Source organism: Chinchilla lanigera, unplaced genomic scaffold, assembly GCF_000276665.1.
Source record: "Chinchilla lanigera isolate Chin_1 unplaced genomic scaffold, ChiLan1.0 scaffold00048, whole genome shotgun sequence".
In the NCBI taxonomy this organism is placed as follows: Eukaryota; Metazoa; Chordata; class Mammalia; order Rodentia; family Chinchillidae; genus Chinchilla; species Chinchilla lanigera.
In genome coordinates, this window is record NW_004955449.1 from 15,993,591 (window position 1) to 16,001,945 (window position 8,355).

An 8,355-nucleotide genomic window follows, 5' to 3' on the forward strand; every position below is an offset into this window, starting at 1 on the left:
ACAATCACAACAGCTTTGTCCAAGAGTCAGTATAAGGTTATAGTAATCAAGAAAACATGGTATTGGCAAAACAACGTACATATGAATAAGTGGAACAGAATAAAGTGCCCAAAAGTAGACCCATCGAGATATATAGCCAGTTACTCTTCGACAAACAAAAAATGACAGTTCAATGGGGAAGAGTGGCTTATTCAACATATGCAAATCTTTACTTGTTTCAAAAAATTAACTCAATGTAGACAATTAACTAGACATATATAAAACACAAAACTACAGTATAAAACTTCTATAAGACAGTATAAGAGAAAATCTAGATTTCCCAGGGTTTGGTGATGAATTTTTAGATACATAAAAGGGTTGATTCATGAAAGAAAGAGTTGGTAGTTTGGACTTTATTAAAACAAAAAGCTCCAGGGGCTGGGGATTTAGCTCAGCGGCAAAAGCGCCTGCCTGGCATGCGCAAGGTCGTGAGTTCGGTTTCCGGTACCGGAGAAAAACCAAAAAAAAAAAAAAAAAAAAAAAAAAAAAAAAAAAAAAAACAAAAAAACCAAAAAGCTCCAAATTTGTTGAAGGTACTGTTAAGAGAATCAAAAGATGATCCACAGACTGTGAGAAAATATCAGTAAATCTTGATCTATTCATAAAATGGAGTATTATTTAGTCTTTAAAGTGATCATAATAAAAGACATAAAGAATTTTCAATTCATGGTGCTAACTGGAAGAAGCTAGCGCGAAAAGGCATGATGACATCAATATGGTTTACAGAAGAGGCAATTTTGTGGGAGTTATAAAGACATCAATGCCTTTTCAGGGTTAAAATGGTGGGGTACACAGAAGGTTGAACCAGCGGAGCACTGGAGAGTTCCATAGTATGGTTAAAGTGTTGTGCATAACATTGTAACTGTGGCTACATGATTCTCTATGTGTTTAACAAAATCTATGGAGTTTTACAGCATCAGTTAGTCTTAGACTATGCAAATTAACAGAAGCCCAGTTAGGTTGGGGAATCTGAGGATAGATGTTGCAAACAATCAAACTGCACCACAAACATGAAGTAATCTACTAAGAGTGTGGAAGGAAAACATGCTGTCCAAAGTCCTTTTGGAAATGTAGTCTGTAAAAATAAAGGCAAATAAAGTTGGACATTGTGGCACATGCCTATAATTGGGAGGCTGAGGCAGGAGGATCATCTTGAGTTCAAGGCCAGCCGGGGCTACATAATGAGTTCAAGGTTGGCCTGAACTACATAGAGAAACCCTGTCTCAAAAAAACCCTCAAATAAATTATTTATAAATGTTACTCTCCGGTTGAAAAGCTTGGTACCCATAAGAGAACTGGTTAACAGTTCTGCTACTGCAATGAATCTATACTGGAGTTGAAGAATTAGGAATGATCTTCTAGTAACTATAAGCATATCTGGCACCCAGGACTTGATTTAAAATACAAGAAGCCAGGGTTCATTGTAGAAATGGTCTATTCTAGGGCTGGTTTCTTTTAGCAGGTGCTGTGCAAGTATCATGTCTTATTATTATTTTTTCATTGCTAAGACAAAATATCCAACACTCAAAGTTAAAGGATGAAAGGTTTCTTTTGCCCAGTTTGTAGGGCTTTCAGTTTGTAGTTGGCTGGCTCAAGACAGGGTGGAATGGCAAAGGGGCATCATAGAGCAGGTAGGCAGAAGGCAGTAAGTGACATGAGATCCCAGCAGCCCTCTTCCTGTCGCTTATATTCTGTATAGGCATCCTGTCCTTAAGACAGTAGCATTCACATCCGGGGTGGACCTTTCCATTATCCACTCCCATAACTATGCCAAACCAATCAGTGGACTAATTCAGTAATCACAAACATTTGGTCCCAGCATCACACACTTAATCTTAGTGTCACACATTCTAGATCCAGCCACCTCCGAAAAGCTAAACCTATGACCACATGAAGTTTTGGGAGGACATCTAGACACTAGAAATAACATACTAGTCATATCTTACAGTGTTAGAATATAAGGAAGTATTTTAATAAATCCAATAAAGAAACAGATATGTCAAAGGGACACAAAATCATCTTTGTGCATTATAGCTTTAATTGAAGAGAAATTTTCATTTTTCTGTAGTTAATGCACAATGGGATTTTATGTATTTTTAGGAAAACCATTTTCAACTTCATCTCATTGAAATATTTTATGTCTTTTGTTAATTTTTTATGTACTCAAATTTTCACATTTATTACTTAAGCTACCTGGGATTTACTATAATATTGGAATAAAAGGCTAAGGTTTTTTCAAATTTTAATATTTTTGAATACATAATAGAGGTTGAGACAAGTCTGTGCACAAAAATTCCAAGTTATTTATAGAAATGAGTATATATTATTATGAAGATGGAGCATAATTCTCCATTCCTCAAGGCTCAGGGTGATGACTTCTTTTAATTCTTCGCAAATACTACAGTATGGAAAGGGACGGCAGAGAATAATTCTACAGTAGGGTTACCTGGCAAGCACTACTTCATCTAGGTGATGAAGATTTACAATAGAGAAAAGTCACGGTAATAATATGTATCCTTACCTTCTCCCCTAACCTCACAGTCTAAGTCTAATCATGAAAGAGACATCAGACAAATCCCAATTAAAAGACATTCTATAGAGTGCCCACCAGTACTTCTCAAATTACCAAGGTCACCAAAAGCAAGTAAAATCTGAACACCTGTCAAAAACAAAAACAAGGGAAAACTAACATGTGATGACTAGATGTTATATAGTATCCTAGGTGGTATCCTAGAAAAGGAAAGAACATTAGGTAAAAAGGAACTCTGAAGAAAGTGTGAACTGTTTTATATATACATATATATATATATAAAATATATATATATTATATATATAGTGGTTCTTAAATATATAGTGGTTCTTCATATATATATATATAGGTTCTTATATATATAGTGGTTCTTTTATATATATATATATATATATATAGATATATATATATCTATATATCCTATATATATATATCTCCACTCATTGTGACAAATGTACTATAAGATCTGAATAACAGGAGAACTGGGTAAAAGTGTATGTAAACACAAGTTTTTGACAAATAGAAAATTTAGAAATGAACTGTACTAAAAATATATTTAAGTGGATTAGATACAATAAAAGAAGGGATACAAACTGTAGTAGAACAATAAAATATTAAAATTAATAAGGACAAAATTTTAAAATGTAGACAAATTTTTATTTTGAAAACATTGGTAGACTTCTAGTTTCTGGTGTGGCATAAAAAGAACTTGGAAATCATCATTCAATCTTAACACGCAAAAGCTGAGCAAACTAAAAAAATCAACAATTCTTCTAAATCCATCAAGAAGTAAGTTTATGGGGCAAACCACTACCACCCCTCCTTCACAGACTGGTGAGAGAGGAAGATGCAGACAACCACCGTGTAGAACAGCAGCACACTGTAGACACCTCTGTGTGAACCAAAGCTGGGGGTGGAAAACTCACACCACAATTGACAAATCGCAGTTAGTTCAGAGTAGACAAGAATTAGAGATAGTATCTTCGGGGCTCCCAGTCCTTGGAAGAGCATCTTCACACGTTTTTGGCTTTTACCTCCAGGTTCTTATAATGAATATAGGAGAAAAGTGGCTAGTGCTTTCAGTAGGGGAAGGGAAAGTAACTATTTTTCATTCTCTTCTTAACAAGGCCTGCCTGACATCTTCAGCAATGAGCTTATCAGATCCTAAATTATAGGTTTTCTTTCAGAGCCTAAATGAGCTGGCTCTAGCCATCCCTCCTACCTAAGCGGCAGGCAAGTGACAAGTACCTGTGGAGTGCAGAGGCACAAGCTCAGTGAAAGGCTGAGATCTGATCATAAAACCATAGAACATTCACCACCTGTGCACCTCATCACCATACAAAGAAAGGCATATTTATAACAATTCTTTTTACCCAGGTGGTCTATTGCAATTATTTTTTTAATCATTGAAAGTTTTGAATCCTATTTTTTCCTACATCTTTTTAGATGGTCATGTGATTTTTATCTTTTATCCCATTATTTTAGTGTACGACGTTAGTTGATTTACATAGTTTGAATCACCCTGGCATTGCAGAGGTAAATCATGTTTGCTTGTGTATGATCTCTTTGATGTGCTGTTGTATTCCCTCTTCTCCTACTGTGTTTTACACATCTTTTTACATTATGCTGGGCAATGAAGAAAAAATTTACAAGACATACTAAAGAACAAAAAGTACAATTTGAGGAGACAGGGTAAACATCAGAAGCAGAGTCAGACATAACAGAAATGTCCTAATCAACAGATTATGAACTTGTTTTTCTATTTAACTTTCTATGACTACATCCTTGCTGTACATAATGATTACATTCATTATGGGAAGTTGCTACATGTACATAACACATCTTAATTCTTTTTTCTTCTCCTATCCTTCATCTCCCTCTCCCCTCAGATTGGGGACTTGCAAAAACTATTATTAATATGCTAAGGGCTATAATGGATAAAGTAGACAGCATGCAAGAACAGATGGGCAATGTAATTACAGAGATGGAAATTCTAAGAAAGAATAAAAAAGAAATTCTAAGGATAAAAAATACAGTAACAGGAAAAGGAATTAAATGGCATATTAAAAGAATCATAAACCAAAGCAAGTAAAATTTACCCCTGGAGTGAAAGATGATTAAAAATATGTACATCACATTAGCAGAATAAGGGATAATAAATCACACGATCATTTCAAAAAATACAGAAAAATGTTTGATAGAAGTCAACATGTTTTTATGAAGAAAATGTTCTTCACAAAGAATAGGAAGAAATTACCTCAATATAAGGAGGTCTATATATGAACAGCCCACAGCTAACATCACACTTAATGATGAAAAAATTAAAACTTTTCCTTTAAACTCAGAAACAAGGCAAGGATGCCCACTCTTGTTACTTCTTTTCAATATACTGCTAGAAGTTCTATTGTAATAGGCATGGAATAGAAATATTGAAAAGGAAGCTATAAAATTGTCCTCATTTGCAGATGACATTTGGGGTATATACATTAAGATATAATATGTACTTGTACCAAATCCTCAAGATGTATATATAGCAAACATATACAAATAAAAAAGTGGGGGGGAAAAGATTAGTGCCTTGGTTGACTGTGTAATACAAGGACAAATCCCTCTGAAGTGGATTACCTGATGCCACCTTCCCGGAAAACTCTTTCCTGGCCTATGCCTTAATTTCAAGTGTGAAATTCAATAGTTTTTGTGGGTCTGAACATTTCATTGGAATCAGATGACATGTGAGTGGATGCTACATGAACACGATGTCTGGTACATAAGTTTGGAAAAACTTGTAGGTATTGAATAAATATTTTATGAATGAGTGAATTAAAAATTTGTTTAAATTAATAAAACATTTGCTAAAGTTGCAGAATATAAAATTAACATACAAAACCAGTTGTGTTTGCGTATACTAATAATGAGTATGTGAAGATGAAATTCAGAAAACCAACCTCATTTATAAAAGCACCGCAAAAGAATAAAGTATATGTAAATTTAACTATGGAGTTGGAGATCATGCATACTGAAAACTACAGACAATAGCATAATAAAAATTAAACAAGGTACAAATAAATAGAAAGATATGCCATCTTCAAGGGTAGGAAGACTGAACATTTTACAAATGTCCATATAACCAAAGAAGTTTATAAATTTAAAACAATTCTTTGTCACAACCATAATAGTCTTTTTTAAAAAAATAAGAACAATTCTAAAATTCATATGAAACTGTGAAAGATTATGAGCAAGCAAATCAAACTAGAGAAAGATAAAGCTGGATGCATCATACTTTTGCTTTTAGAATATAGGGAGAGATAGAATAATCCAGACAGTGTGGTATTGGCATAATGACAGATATACAGGCCAATGGAACAAAATAGACAGCCTTGAAATAATTACATAAATACATGGCCAACTGATCTTCAGCAGGGGTACCAAGAACACACAATGGGGAAAGAATAATTTCCTCAGCAAATGGGAAAACTAGATAACCATATGTAAAAAAAAGGAAAATGAACCCTTCACTAATACCATACACAAAAATCAACTCAAAATAGATTAAAGACTTAAACGTAGGACAGAAAACTGAAAAACTTCTAGAAGAAAACAGGAGAAAACTGGGTGTGATAAAATAAAAAGTACAAATAATACAAACAAAAATGAAGAAGTGGGACTACACAAAACTAGAGTTTCTGCACTGTGAGGGAAACAATCAGTAAAGTGAGAAGACAATGAATAGAATGGGAGGATATACTTACAAAACATGTATCTGGTAAGGTATTAACCTACAAAACATAAGGAGTTCCTACAACTCATTAGTAAAGAAAACTAATAACCTAATTCTTAAAAATGGGCTACAAAATTGTGTAGGCACCTATCCAAAGACAACATACAAATTGTCAACAGATATATGAAAATATGCTCAATGTCTTAATTATCAAGGAAATAAAATCTAAACAGTAATAAGAAAACTTCTTCCAGCAGTCATTTTAATATCTTAAAAAAAGAACACAATGTGATAGCAACAATGTGGAAACAGTGGGACCCTTACACAACTTTGGTGAGGATACAAAGTGAAGTCACTGTGGAAAACAGTATGGAGAATCCTTAAAAAAAAAAAAAAAAAAAGAACTATCACATCAGGCAGCAATTTTATTTCTGGATACTAATCCTGAAATCAGCATCCTGAAGTAATTTTGGCATTTCCTTTTCATTATAGCACTATTCACAGTCACCAAGATGTAGAAACAATCTAAATTCCACCCAACAGATGAATGGATAAAGTAAATGTGGATTACACACAATGGAGTACTATGTAGCCTTCAAAAAAGAGATCATCCAGTATGTGACAACATGGTTAAGTCCTGAAAAGATTTTGCTAAATGAAATAAGTCATTCACTGAAAGGCAAATATTCATGATTACACTTGCGTGAGGTATCTAAAATATTTAAAGCAATAGATTCAAATGTAGTCTGGTGGTTTCCATGTTCTAGGAAAAGGGGAAATGGAAAGTTGCTAATCAATATGTATAAGGTTTCAGTCAGGTAAGGTGAATAAGCAAGCTCTAGAGGTCTGCTGTGCAACACTTCACCTATAGCTTAATAATAAGTTGTACTTAAACATTTGTTAATAGGGCACAACTCATGTTAAGTGCTGTTATTGCTATCAGAAAACCAAAAACATATAACAGAAATGAAGAATGTCTTTAGTGGGCCCATTCAAAGATTGAACACAGCTTAGAAAAGAGTCTCTAAGCTTAAGTATGTAACATTAGAGACTGCAGAAGACAAAAAAAAGAAAGAAAAGATAATAGAACAAAACTGTAAAAAACAAGCAAAGTTGTGATGTGAAAGGAACACAAGAAGGAGAAAAAGGAAACAGAGGCAATTTTAAAAACAACGGTGATGGAGAACTTCCACAAGTTAATGTTACACACCAAACCACAGCTTAAGGAAACCCAGAGAACACAAAATAGGATAGAGAACCAGAAAATGCTGCACCTAGATACCTCATATAAAAGTTCAAAATATCAGAGATGTAGGAAAATTCTTAAAAGCATCCAGAAGGATAATAAAACACCTTACTATATTTGAGCAAAGATAAGAACTATGTCAGAATTCTCAGAAGACATATAAGAGTGGAAAGTAAAATATTTAAAATGTTGAGGGAAAAAGACTCCACCAACCTAGAAATCTGTATTGTGTGAAATTATCGTTCACAGCAAAGGAGAAATGAAGACTTTCTCCAACAACTCAGTCATTTGAGTTGATTTGCTGCTGATAGGGCTGCCTTGTAAGAAGTATGAAAAGAAGTTCAATAAGAAGGAAAATGAGAGACAGTGAGTTCTCCCGGAGCGGCAGGGCTGGTGGGTTCGAGTCTGTGCTGGATGCACACCACCACGATTCCCAGCTGAAGTGTGCGCAGTGAGCCAGGTACTCCCCATCCAATCCCTGAGGGCAGGAAGTGAGAACAAAGACCCCGCGGACATTACAGACTGAGTTGCTGTGGCAGCACAGAGGAGATCCGGACTGAGTGGCCCAGGGACTTCTCCGGCTGGGGGCTGGGCAAGCAGGCTCTCTGAGCCAGGCGAGCAGACTCTCTGAGCCCCACGCACCCTGCACCAAGACAGCAAGTACTCCGGGAGCTGCAGGGCCAGTGGATTCGAGTCTGTGCTTTGACTTTGCCCAGACCCTCCAGCAAGTCGAAGGCTGGAGAAGTCTGTGACTGCTACCCATCTGGACTGAATCTGGTTCCTGTATGAGTACTGAACTGAGTGGAGACATAGATTTAGGTG